The 14,423-nt window shown below is 41.9% G+C and overlaps 1 protein-coding gene across 4 annotated transcripts in view; it reads left to right on the forward strand.

The window, feature by feature from the left end:
• Positions 1–3,707: 3,707 nt before the first annotated feature.
• LOC136844414 (tRNA (32-2'-O)-methyltransferase regulator THADA-like) overlaps positions 3,708–14,423 on the forward strand; it is a 96,429-nt gene continuing 85,713 nt past the window's right edge. For 2 of the 4 annotated variants that reach the window (XM_067113584.1, XM_067113587.1), the window contains exon 1: positions 3,915–4,021. The gene's annotated coding sequence lies outside the window, so the exon portion shown is untranslated. Of the gene's footprint in view, positions 3,797–3,914; positions 4,022–14,423 lie in introns of those variants that run through there. The other 2 variants (XM_067113586.1, XM_067113585.1) reach the window with 2 other exon arrangements.

Below are 14,423 nucleotides of genomic sequence, written 5' to 3' on the forward strand. Positions count from 1 at the left end.
TCTTGCCTCCTACCCCAGGACACATACGCTGGGGGTAGGAGGGCTTCATGGACTCGTCAACATTCATACTAAGAAACAAAAGGAAAGTCCCCATCGGGAAAAAGCTCAACAATCAGGCAGAGAGCGAGAGAAACAACATTCACAGTCAATGACGGCCGAAAGCAAATTGGAATGTTTACATCCGGGCAGGCGGTACGCCCGCCTCCCAGATGGTAGTAAACTGCCTAACCACCTTGTTCGAAAGTTCAATGGCCCTTTCCAGCCTACACTGAAAGTAATTGCTAATGTAAAGGACCAATGGTTTGTATGTCGTGTTGGAACAAATTGTATTTTGGATTTATGCTCTAATTATAGTAGCCTTTACTCCATAAACTTGAACTTCTCAAGTAAAATCAGTCTAGGCTAATGTATTGCTTATTTAGTGAATTGCACAGGTTTATTGAACTGCACAGGTTTACTAAATTACATAGGTGAGTCCTGGTATGTGCCTTTGGTATACCCCACTTCCCTAGCATGAAGCTTCTAACTAGGTTAGGTTAGGTTAGGTCCCCATACTATGTTCAGTGGGATGCTGTGAGACTGCTGGCCTTACAGGGTGATGCTGCAAGCCCAAAGTCTAGCCTGAGCTACTTACTCCAACTTTGTATCTCTTAACCATGGGGCTGGAGCTTATATTAATTTAGGATGTTGTTACTAGGAGTATTTTCATTGTGAGTTTAGACTTGGGACCCTTACCCCATTGTCAGTAATTTTGTAATATGCATGAATGGTGAGTATCTTAGTAGGGTTACTTATCCTTTATCCGGCTAACTGCACAGCAACCACTCCGCACAGGCAAGTAGTTCGACCCCAACCCAGTGACCTGTACCAGTGACCCGACCCAGCGCGGCCATTCTAGCACAGAATTCCAACTGTCAACATGGCATCTGCTTATCCCTCTCACGTTCAATTTGCTGCTGCAAACCCGGTGACTATTATTGATTTGGTGAAATTATGTGACAATGAAAATGAATTGCATTTGTTTCTGATGAAAAGTGGCCTTTTAGGCGATTTTAGTGGTCTGTGTGAACAGTGTAAGGAAGGAACATTTAGGGGTACAATTCCCCCCCCATAACCCCTGTGGTTAGCGCGTGCAACGCAATATTACCGCTTGCCAGAATATACGTGCTTGCCAGGAATCAGTCAAAAAGCGGATAAGGTGCGTAGCGCCATTCCGCTACGCCGAAACTGAAAGCAGAAATGTGCTAACAAGCACAGGCTCCACAGTTTTTCTCTGTCCGCCATTTTTGTTGTGTATCGTTCCGCCAGTTTTCTTGTCAGAGCTTACTGCCATCTAGTGGTAGGTTCTGATTAGAAAACTGGCTGAACATAGGGTTACCCGGGTAAACCATAGCCGCTCCTCTTGGTAATTAAATTATAAAGACTGAAATATTCCTTGTGTCAAAAAATTGCATATTTACACACACAAAAAAAACTTAAGTTCACCATCTCGGGATAGGATTTTCATGACTATGAAAGAACACTGTATTAAAATGTATGATAAAAAACATTGCTTAGCCAACTTAGGATACGCAGGATTGGAAATATGAATAGGGTTTCATTTTAAATTTTCCCAAGTGATTTAGACAAATTTGAAGTTGATTTCTATTGTAAATGGATGGTTAAATCATTCCACACAATAATGAAGGAACACAGAAGGAAACTATAAGTCTTAGAGTCGGGTAATTTTTTTGGGGAGAGGAATAGAATATAAAACTTAGGCCACGCGCTGGGACCTATGAGGTCGTTCAGAGGTGAAAGAGAAATTGAGTGGAAAGGCTTTAAAAGTGTAACAGGAAGAATACCTCATAGTTGCACAATGAAAAAATCATTAGATGGTGGAAAATAAAATGGAAGAAAGAGAATAGACCTATGAACAGATGTATAGTAAAAGAAATGAAAGGGGTTGCAGCTTGGGGCCAAATGGACGCTGCAAAGAACCGGAAGTAATGCCTGCATACCAAATGAGGCGCACTGCCAGCTCTACCCTCCCACAGGGTTGGGAAGGGAGGAACAAGATCAAATAACCAAGACGTTTAAGCATGCAGATATTGTTCTTTATGATTTACGGCAACCGAAGTCATGTTTGGTGGATGGCCTGAAATAATATAACACCAGAAAAGTGTGACCCTAAGAGTACATTAGGTTAGGTTACTTAAAGAAGGCTACGATGCATCCCAGTAGGCTATTTCACTAATGGATTTACGGATCCAAAGGTTAGGTGGAGAACTATCCACTGTCCCTAAATGTAACTTGGTTTTGTATTCCAACATTTCAGAACCACAGCGTCTGACTACGCCTTCCATTATTCTTAGACTTTGGGAGGGAATATAGGTCTAGGCCTAATGGTTAACCATTCATTTGCAATGAACACTTAAAACTCTACTCTACATCTTTCCTCGATTAGGTTTCAAAGTAACTCCTACCTTACTTCTAATGCTAAACAATAACACAGACAACGGAATGTTACCATAGGCTCAACATTAAAATCAAGTACTGTACCGAAAAACAACTGTTCCATAACTTTCATGGCGTCTCTGGTACTGAGTAACGAGTTACCAACTAATGCTACTGTTCTCGATTTATATGCTGTAGATTTGGCTGGTCTTATGCCAGCACAGGCTATAGGGGCTTTATGCCAGAACACCGTCAAGTTCCTGGAGCGACAAATAGGATAACTTAACCCAGACTAAGCACTAATCACAACTCTTCTAGTAGACTGAACATGCGAACGAAGGAAACGAAAAGTCATCTGGGGTAACAACGGCTGTGTAATTCTAAGCACTGGTAGGCTACGTTTTCGAGGGATTAACAGCAATTGTACAAAGACTTGACAGGCAGTGCTGCTCGTTAAATTTCCGTTTCAAAAATTCCGCCGTTTTCTTCCTAAGGTAAAGAAAGGTCGGTATTAGAGGATTAATAATGGTTATGTATATTCGGAGTGATGAAAAATACAATGTTTTAGTATTTTTTTTATTTATTTCTTGTAGGCTAATCTTAGCAGCTTAGTGCGAATCAAAATCATTAATTGTATTGGTTTTTTGTGGTTCAGCAATTTTATCATAATTACAGGAAATGATAAAAAAGTAAAATTAAAATTATGATTTCAGTTTCATCATCGTCGAAAGAATTTTACATTCGCACATGTTCACTTCACAGCAGAATAAATTATCTTGTCGTTTAATGCAAGACCGATATAGTAACATAGTTCTTGTCTGTCGATTACCTGACAGACGGCAATTCACAATGAAAAATCATATCAATAATCTTATGAGACAGACGATACTAATAACTTTACAGTAAGAGATAGATCGAATGGAAACAAGTGCATACACAAAAACATCAGAAAAAAATTGTTGTAAGAATTTCTCACAATCGGGCCGTGGCTGAAATTTCACGGTCCGCGGCTGAGAGCTTCATGGGCCGTGGCTGAGAGTTTCATATACCATTATACGCTGTACAGAGAACTTGACTGCGCCGAAGAAACCTCGGCGCATTTTCTCCTTTTTTGCATTTCGATTACCCTCTATTTTTCACAATATTATTGTAGTTTGTATTTCCTTTTTAATCATGATATGAGCAGAATTATAAAGACTACATTGTACGTAAATTATGTCCTTTCTTTTTTCTGTCTTTTGTATATCTAGGCTTTCGTACTTAAAAGATGTTGTGTGTAATATAAAGGATGTTCGTTCTACTTACGTGACTTTGATCCCACTGAGGATGTAATCCATTTTTCTTAAAATTTCTGTGTTCAGTAAGTAATGTGATAACAGGTTAATTATTTATACATAATTTTTTGTTTCGTGAAAATGCCCTTATCTTATTATAACTACGTTTTTACAAGAGATTTATATTTAAAGACACCAAGCATCTCGAACGATTTGTTTACTTCTGACTACTAGTATGTTGACAAGTGTTCACGCAGGCTGTTAGACCGTGGTCGTATAACTATGAATGATATAATTTATTATCTGTAGTAGTAAGTCTTGTTAATTTACATAAGATTCTGAGCGGTATATTTTATTTTTGCTAGCAGCAAGTCTAGTTAAATTCACATAAGATTAGCACGGGTTTAGGCAAGGCTATGGGGTAGGTCACGGTTAGGCCTATATGTCAAAAGTTATATATAATACAAGATAAATTTTTATTTTATTTTAAGCCATTATTGCAGTTTGAACTTGAAATTTTTTTCCTATGTTTTAGTGCGTGCTCTGATTGGCTTAATGATCGTTTTGTTAGCCTAGCAAAATTCATTACCATTTCATGAACTTACTGTAATCTGAAAGAGAACTCTATGTGTGATTAAGGTCGTCGTATTTTACGCGTTTTTGCTTTTTCTCACCACCCATAAACCTCGCTTTTCCACTGTGGCCTCCCAAGTTTCAGGATGTAAGTTTGGGGGTAATTCTAAGCCGTAGTTCCGTGGTGAGCTAGACTATGGCAATTGACGTTTTCCTATGTTATTTTACTTGCTTTACAAGAATTTAAAGTAATATATTGTCGGCCGGCTGTGACTAAACTGTAATTGACCTTTGAAAATCCACACTGATGGGGTAGATCTAAGCTGGCATTCTCGTAATCCCCACCCCCTCCATAGCTAATACGGCAAAATTGCAACCAGTAAACACTAAAAATACCAACCCCAACGCACTTAGGATGTTTACTGGTTGTAATTTGCCGTATTAGCTATGAAGGGGGTGGGGGCTCGCCAAAGCAAAATGCTGGCTTAGATCTACCTAAAATCATTGTAGTCTTCAAAAGTCACTACAGCTTAGACCAGTTACAGCCAGCCGACAAAAATATTACTTTAAATTTTAATGGCGACAAATAACAGAAAAATGTCAATTGCCATAGCCTAGCTCACTGCAGAACTACAGCTTAGAATTACTGTTTGGGATTCATTGTCTCTAAAATTACTCGTGCTAGGTCTAACAAAATGAATGTCAAAAACCCACATTAGGACATAGGCCTAGGAAAAATATATTTTCAGGTCCAAAATGCAATAATGGTTAGTAAGGCAAAATAATACAAAAATTTATTGTATGTGCTCTAGACCATATAAAAAAAAAAAAACTTGCCTGGTCAGTTTCTGTCAAAAAAGGTTGATAACACCATTTTAGCTCCCCTGGTCACAATTATTTATAATTGGGACCAACCTAAGAATCTGGAGGAAGACTTGTTGGCTTGGGGAGAATGACAGTGATTAAGGAACAGGTGGCAAATAAACCTAGGTATGCCTCTGCAGAGTCCCCTAACCTTTTTAACCAAACTTCACATAGTAAGCTTGGGTCCTACCTGATGTAATATATAGCTGCTTGCATGAACTCCCTGTTCTTAATTTGATTAATGTTAGGCTACTTTTAAATCTTTAGCCTAAGGAAGTATGATTGTAAACCAGATTTGATGGTTTTTTTATTATGTCATTCTGATAAATTTATCATTACTTCTTGTAAGTTATGACACTTTAATTCCAAACCAAATAAAAAAAAACAGATATTTTTCTCTTGATCCCTAAATTTTTATACATTCAGCTATTCATGTATTGTTTTGTTAATTTTTTTTACACAAACATTTTATGCATTCCTAATCGGTATTGTTGATACAAACCACTTGTTTCCTTTTCCTCTTCGCCTGGTATCCAACAATTAAGGGGGACCCAGAGGGAAACTGTGGATTTTTTTTGTACTGTGTATTAGTCAGTAAGCAAGGAAATGAATAAATCATAACTTACTTAGTAAAAAAAATAAATATTTCAGTAGTAGCAATCTTCACAAAATATATGAAAATGTAGCAAGCAATGTTACAGGAATGCATCTTGACCTGACCTCCCCTCACCTAACCTATGCTTGGGAACCAAGGCCATACTAGTCTGGGACCCCACCCACCTAACCTGATCTAGATTGTCATAAAGGCCATAGACTAAAATATGGGAATGTACCAAGGGCACTAGGTTTCCCCCTTAGCATTGTACAGAGCTTATTCCTTACCTTGAGGTTGGGAGGTACGCAACTACAAGGCACTCATTTCCTCATGTTCCATTCCCACTGCTGGAAATTCACTCCTTGAAAAGGATTACCTTTCTTTCAGATGGCTAAGGAGTAATTTTACATCTGTAGTGTAAAATATATCACTTAAGATCTCCATCAACACTTCTTACCACAAGGCTGCCATTGGTAAACTGGAAAAATTGTTGTTAAAACTGAAAGGGGTAAAAAACATTGGGTATGCTAGCATAAAGATTTATGATTTAAAATGGTAGGTAATTAATGCATACAGTAAAAAAAAAAAAGCTCCCATAAATGGTCTCAAATAATGCATGCACTAACAATGCTTACCACATCAGTTTTGGCTGATATCCAGGAACTTATCAAACAAATTCGTAAAACTATGACATTGGACTTAGAAAATAATGGAAGCCTTCAAAATTATGCAAGTATTATATTACCTTTATTTCTAATAGAAATTCTTGGTTAATGGTTGACCAGTTACATCCCCTTAAATCTAACAATAGTGGGGACTACAGTGGGAAACAAGTTTTGGAGCGGGAATAGCCAAAGAAAGCTTTGTATGTTGGCTGAATGTTGTTTTCAAAGCTTGCATACATCCAAATACTACAGTGTTCTCTCTTGACCATACTTAGTAAACATTTGAGACAGGTTTTTTAATAAAAGAAAAATGTTGGTAAAATGTACTAAAATAATAATTATATTTACTCTATCTTATTATATGTTTAAAATTAACCAATACAGTACTATTAACCTGAATACTGTACAGTACAGGCAGTCCCCGGTTAATGGCGGGCTCAGTTAACAGCGATCCGGTTTTACAGCAATTTTCGGTACCGAAAGTCACTGATTTCCACCTATTGCCGCAGATAATTGGGTATTGGCACCAATACTTACCTAACAGAAGCGCAGATAACTGAAAATCAGCGCTTTTCGGCGCTGATAAGCCTGAAAATCGGTTAGCAGCGATTTTTGGTTATCATCACACTCTCAGAACGGAACCCCGCCGATAACCGGGGACGGCCTGTACTTGTATAGTTTGTTTAACACTGGGATCCTTGATCGTTGTTCAAAATGGAGGGTTTTAAGTGGCTACATATTTTAATTAGAAATGAATTCATGTTCATCAAAATCTCATAAAAACTATCACATAAACTATATTACACATTCAAAATCATTCAATAACCTAATTTATAACAACAAATAAGTTGTTCCCTAGTATTAGGCAGAGCTATATAATGAGCTCAACTTTCACACAGGACAAAGTTATAATTGAATGAGTTACAAAATGAAATAAACTTCTAAAAGTATCCTAAAAATTTTGTTTTTTGGCAAATAGGTTTGTTATGAACTCTTGAATCATAAGTAGCCTTTATTCAGTGCAGAATCCACTAAGGTGCACTGATATGAAAAGTTGAAAGATCCCTTCAGCACAAGTGCCAGCCAGTGACATTACCCCTAATTTTTATGTGAGCTTTACATACATAACTGATGTTCTGTTGTTCATCCCCAAACCATGAAGTGCTCATTCTTGTGAGGATACAAACCTCGTCTTTTATATGGATAACCAGATCTTTCCTAGATAGTGACCCCAATAAAGTTCAGGGGTCATTATCTAGGACTAATATTTCTTGGGGGTCATTATGTTTATGGTATTTACAGTCTTTTATGTTTTTACAGTAATCCTCAGTGGGCTTGTGCTAAACATGCCGCAAAGGTGGATACATACTAGGTTAAAACCTCGGGGGTCACTATCTAGGAAAGATCCGGATAACCTTTGGCATGAGTTAGGATGGTCATTGAAGCTTTGGAACAAGGTAGTTAACAGTGGCAGGGTAATGCCCACTCAACTATCAGTAGCCCACTCGTGTTTTCTTTAGTCACTGTTAAGCCCATATGTCTCTGCTGCTACTGTGGTGATGGATTATGATGTGTTGGTTATTATTCAGTATATCAAGGAATTGAAGTATAATTACAGCATTCATAACACATTTCTTATTTTTTAATAGTTTTTTTTATTTTAATTATCATTTTTCCAAGTGCAGATTCAAGGCTTCATAACTATTATTTTTAAACATCTAACTTCCCTGGTAGTTATATATATAGCTTAAGTCCCTGACGTCACGGCAGAATTTCAGAAACTCGCGGCAATCGCCGATCGGTAGTCAGGTGAACCACCTGTGCGCCCTCTACCCAGGTACCTGGAACCATTCCAACTATTCCTCAGATCTTCCCTGCCGCTGTGTCGGTAACATCGATGGAATTTTCGCCAGAGTCCGTGTTTTTTCGCAACTTATTTTGGTGAAGTACACTTTGGCTTGGCTTTAAACTTGTTCGCTTTTGGATTTTCTTATAACATATCTGACTTCATCGAGTGTGAAATGTGTGTGTGGGGATGCAAGCGGCTTGTTAAAGTCTCCTTGGATCCCCCACTCGGTATGTCTGAAGAACGGGAATGGAAGACCGGCTCAGGAGCCAAGAGTACTGTGTCTTTACTCTTCTTGATATAACCAGGAATAGTTAATTCTTTCCCTTGCTAACTATCCTATTGATCCGTCTTCCGTGGTGGTAGTCTCTGAAACCCCAACTGAAACAGGTAAGGACCCAATACTTAATGATTTGTTGGCTGCCATTCAGACCCTGGCCCAACAGGTAAAAATCCTCTCAGAAGACAGGGACCAATATGTGATCGACAATAAGAGATCTAAAAAAATTACAAGTGTTAATATGTTGTTAGTGCAAGTGCAGGAGAGGGTGCGCCCTCGGTCCTGTTGCGCTCCTAATCCTGGACCTCTTCCAAGCTCACCAACCTGTGAGAAGGAATGTCGAAAGACGAAGGGAGGCGAGAGGCTTTAGTTACCGAGCGGTCGTCCTCGAGCGTGCCTGTTGACGCTTCCCAGGACGCCACCTCGCCATAGGAAAGACGAGGTTAAAGTGTTTTTTCGTCCACCAGTTGCTGGCGTCAACCGAGGAAGCTTTTTGACCGATGTCGCACAGGCGGCAGTTCTCAAGTAACCTCTAGGTTTGGCGGGACAACGAATGTTAGAAGTTTGGACTCCAGGGCGTCGGGAAGCTGGACGCCAGGACTTCGGGCGTCGAAGGGCTGGACGCCAGGAGGAAGTCAGGCGTCGAGAAGCTCGACGCCAGGGCGTCGAGCGTCGAAAACTGGACGCCAGGACGTCGGGGCCGAGAAGCTGGACGCCAGGACGTCAGGCGTCGAGAAACTGGACGCCAGGACATCAAGCGTCGAGAGGCTGGACGCCAGGGTGTCGGGCGTCGGGAAGCTGGATGCCAGGACTTCGGGCGTCGAGGAGCTGGATGCCAAGACGTCAGGCGTCGAGAAGCTGGACGCCAGGACGTCAAGTGTCGAAAGCTGACTCCAGGACGTCGGCGCCATGAGGCTGGACGTCCAGGGCGTTGAGCGTCGAGAAGCTGGACGTCAGGACGTCGAGCGTCGAGAAGCTGGACGCCAGGACGTCAGGTGTAGAGAAGCTGGACGCCAGGACGTCAAGTGTCGGTAAGTTAGACACCAGGGCGCCAGGGCGCCATTAAGCTGGACGCCAAGACATTAAGCTTCAAGAAAAATGGATCGCCAACACGCCAGGCGCCAAGAGACTGGGCGCCAGGGCGCCAGGCGCCAAGATGATATTTTCAAAGACGCTCGCTACTTCCGTCTTCGGAAAATCGGAAGAAGAGAATGATAATATCCTGCATTCTCCTGTGAATCCTATTGTAGAGATTTCCGACGAAGACAATATAAAAGGCCATCAGCTTTCATCAGACTTGAAAAGACTTATGAAGCTGTTTTCAGAAATTTTTTCCAGAGAAATTTATCCTGACTGCCCTCGTTCCTCTCGCCTTCAGAATTTACTTTTGTGAGGGTTGTCTAAGAGGGGCAGCATTTACTTAAGAATGGATACTTTCAAGAAGAAACAATGAAAGACAGCCTTTGTTTTCCCTCCAACCAAACTAGCTCAAGGTCTAGCGTTTAGTATCAAACTAGAGAATCGTTCGGCCTCGAAATACCTGCCCCTTCCCAGGAAGGAAGATGGAATTATTCAACACGACTGACACCAAGAACTCATCTATCTGATGTCGTGTATGGATAAAGGACTCTGGGATAGTTCCAACGAATCTACTGCATCTTTCTCAGCTGGGAATCTTGAAGAAAAGAGCCCATCTTTTGCTCTTTTCCTGGCTAATGGGGTCACAATCAATCAAAATCAGAACTGATTTATACCTCTTTTTCCTCTCACCTCTTCTCAGATTTGCAAAGAGGCCTTGGCCCAGAAAACAGCAAGAAAAGTCCTACCAACAACTTTCATCGCTAAAAAAGTAAGGCTGAGGCTCCTGTGTTTCAGGTATCTCAGCTCTTTCGTGGTCGGCCCTCCAATAGAGGTTCCTCACGGCGCGGTAGATGAATGGCAACGAGAAGAGGCTCTGGCATTAGTAAGACAGAGGACCTGCCTTTCTTCTCCTGCAGATCTGTAGGAGCCAGACTGTCCAGCCTGAGGAGGCCCCTATAGTAACAAGACAATTAGACTTTTTTTGCCAAATGCAACAACAGAACAAAGGCAAAGGCTTTATAGCAACAAGTGTCTATGATGTTGCAAAAGGAGACCAGACAGAGAGTTCAAGATCTGAATTCCCCAGGACTCTACATTCGGTTATTCCTGATCCCCAAATGCATGGGGGGTTGGAGACCGGTGCTAGACGTGATTGCACTCAGCTTTTCTGTGCAATAAACAAAGGTCGCTATGGAAACGACAAAATCGGTTCTAGCAGCTGTCGGACAGCATGACTGGATGGCCTCACTGGACCTCCAGGATGCGTATTTTTACATCCCCATGCACCTGTACTCAAGAATTTTCTGAAGTTCGCCCACGGAAAGGTTTTCCAGTTTCGGTCTCTTTGTTTCCAGCCTAAGCAGATGGGGATGACGTCTGGCTCTGGAGTCGAGACCTCTCAAGAGCAAGTTACCCAATATTGAGGGACGTCATGATAAAAACTTCATAGACTCCAGGTTGTAGCCACTGGAGCAGCCCGAGCTCTTCCCTTCCAGCCCAAGGGTAGCTCTCCTACTAAGAACAAAACGTAGACAGTCCTGTTCAGTCAGGATACCAGGCTGCAAGAGCGTGGGCGGACTCTGTGCTGCCTTTCGACATCCTCCTCTTCCTCCTTAGGATTGGTACTGCCTGCTGAACCCTCTCCACGATCCTTTATTGACGATTAGGAGGAAATAATTGCGTGAGTTGAGGCTTCCCAACCTGTCCCCAACAGCAGGAAGCCCCGCATATAGCTTTACTACAAAATATGCAGCAGACTTTGTCTTCCTGGGTACAAGCGTGACAACCAGGCAAAGAGAAGAAGGATAATAGACGTCCAACTAAAGCTTCTAGACGTCCAGAAGTTTAAGACGCAACGTGAGTGAATGAAACTCTAGACGCTGGATGCAGTGGCGTCAAGCATCTAGGAGTGAAACACCATGACGACAAGCGTCACGAACCCAAGACGCCAGCGTCAAGGCATTGACGCCAGGACGTCAGGCTTCAAGATATTGGAAGCCAAGACGGGAGGTAGCTCAGACAAGATGCACTGGCATCAAACGTCTAACAAAGATTTTCACAAGGATGATTGCCAATGTAGCAGGTATTTTCTTCACTCGAGAAACATCAGAATCTCCTTTGTACTTAGACGACTGCTCTCAGAGCTCCTTCCCAAGCACACTCTGCCTGGAGGATCTTCAGACCACGATTTAGGTATAGAAGGAATTAGGTCTACTGATAAACAGATAGAAATCTCAGCTGATCCCATTCCAAAAGTTTTCTATACCTTAGGATGAAGATTCAGAGTCAGGGATTTTCGGGCTTTTCCGTCTATTGCAAGGACGGGACAAGCCTTAAGAAAATTTCAGGACTTTATAGACAGACATGCTCGGCTAAGGAATGGATGAGTCTGCTGGGGACCCTTTCCTCACTGGAACGGTTTGTCTCCTTTGGGAGGTTAATTCTGTGCCCGTTACAGTTTCATCTAAATCAGAACTGGGACAAGGAAATAGAACTGGAGACCAAGTGCATCCCCATTTGGAACCAATAAGGCCGTGTTTACAGTGATGGAACGACCCGTCAAGCTCCAGGAGGTCCCTTCTCTATATTAGAGGTAACAGACCTGAGTGTTGTTATCCGACGCGCCGGACTCAGTATGGGGAGCAACACTAGGAAATAACAAGTCTCGGCTCCTGGACCAGAGAGCAGGAGAAGTTAAACATCAATTAGAAGGAACTAACTGCAATCCTTCTAGCTCTCAGGAGTTCGAACACAGTGGGGAACAGAGAGGTGCAGGTCAACACCGACAACACGGCAGCGTTGGCCTACATCAGCAAATAAAGGGCACTCACTCCCAGGTCTCTATACGAGACAACAAGAGAACCTCTTCTCTGGGCAAAAGAGAAGAATGTCAAACTAGTAACCCGCTTTATCCAAGGGGAAAAAATGTGAGGGCGAACATTCTGAGCAGGAAATCAAGTCCTCTCAACAGAATGGACTCTACATCAGGCCGTGTGCAGTAGCTTGTGCGACTTTGGGGACGTCCTTGCATAGATCTCTTTCGCCACAGCGCAAACGAAGAGGCTGGAAACTTACTGCTCTCCCGTGCCAGATCCCGGGTTATATACATAGACGCCCTGGTGGACTGGTCCAACTTGGGCGTGTATGCATTTACCTCTTTCAAGATAAAACACAAGGTACTGCAAAAAATTTGTTTCACACGAGGGTACCAGATTGATCATTGTGGCCCTTTACTGGCCGATAAAAGATTGTTTCACAGAGGTTCTGGAATGGATAGTGGACATCCCGAGAGCCTACCTCAGAGAGTAGGTCTACTCAAACAACCTCACTTGGAAAGATATCACCAAAACCCCAAGCGCTACAAGTAACTGCCTTCAGGCTATCAAAAAACTTACAAGAGCTACAGGTTTTTCTGAAAGAGGCGGTTGGTGCTATAGAAAGAGTAAGGAGGTCATCCACCATGAGGGTATACAAATCCAAGTGGGAGATATTTAGAGGATGGTACAAGAGCAACCATGTGTCCTCTTCCAGTACCTCTGTAACTCAAATTGTGGACTTCCTTCTACACTGTAAGAGGAAGCTTAATTTTTTCTTACCTCTACCATTAAGGGCTATAGGAGCATGATGGCAGCAGTTTTTAGACATAAAACTTGAACCTATAAAACAATAAGAATCTCCAGGACCTACTCAGATTCTTCAAAACTGCTAAGGAGAGAGTAGAACTCACCAGTATGGAACTTAGACGTGGTCCTGAGGTTCTCATGGGGAGTAAGCTCGATCCCTTACAGAGAACATTTTAAGAGGACCTCACCATGAAAACTCTTTTTCTTGTTCAGTTTGGCCACAGCGAAAAGTGTTAGTGAGATACTTGCTCTCCAGCGAGAATATGGACTTTAGACAAGACAAGGCAATCTGCTCACTGCAACTAGGATTCCTTGCAAAAATGAATACTCATCACAACCCTGACACAGAACGTTCGAGATTCCGAGATCTAACGGACATTACAGGGGAGAAGAGAGAAAGTCCTATTCCAGGTAAGGGCTCTAAGGCACTACCTGGACAGGGCAAAGGACTTAAGAAGGAATTCAGAAGGGCTTTGGTGCTCAGTCAAAAAGCTCTCTGTACAGGTGTCGAAGAATGCTCTGTCTTATTTTATCAGGCAGTTGATAAAAGAAGCTCATATGAAAGGTAGCGAGTTGGACATAAGATTCTGAAAGTAAAGACGCACGAGTTCAGGGCAGTTGCAACCTCTGTAGCACTTAAACAGAACAGGTCCCGGCAGAGTATCTTGGACACGACCTTCTGGAGAAACAAGTCAGTATTTACCTCTCACTGTTTAAAACGAGTCCAAACATTATACAAAGACTGCTATACGCTGGGTCCGTTTATAGCATCTACTAGTGGGAGAGGGTAATACCCCTACAATCCCATAAACCAATACCCTTTTTTCTTACTTTGGGATGGAGAATTGTTTTATGGTTGTTTGTGAAGACTGGACGCAGTCTTCCGCATTCATTGGTTTGAAAGTTCTTTGGAAGTGCCTGGAACTAGGGTATTGAGAGGAGGTCTAGTCACATAGAGGTTATACACGGTTGACAGCCCCTAGAGATTTTTCAGCCCCTGGGTGATCGCTGGATCTCTTAAGGAATGCAGACATAATGAGGGCGATTTCATTGAAGTCAGCTTCCTTAATCCAATTCCATAAAACAATACCTTTTGTTCTTGCCCTGGAATGGTTGAAATTTTATGGTTGTTTGTGAAGATTGGGCTCAGTCTTCCACAATCATTGGGATGAAAGTTCCTTGGTAGC

The sequence above is a fragment of the Macrobrachium rosenbergii genome, chromosome 12 (assembly GCF_040412425.1).
Source record: "Macrobrachium rosenbergii isolate ZJJX-2024 chromosome 12, ASM4041242v1, whole genome shotgun sequence".
NCBI lineage: Eukaryota > Metazoa > Arthropoda > Malacostraca > Decapoda > Palaemonidae > Macrobrachium > Macrobrachium rosenbergii.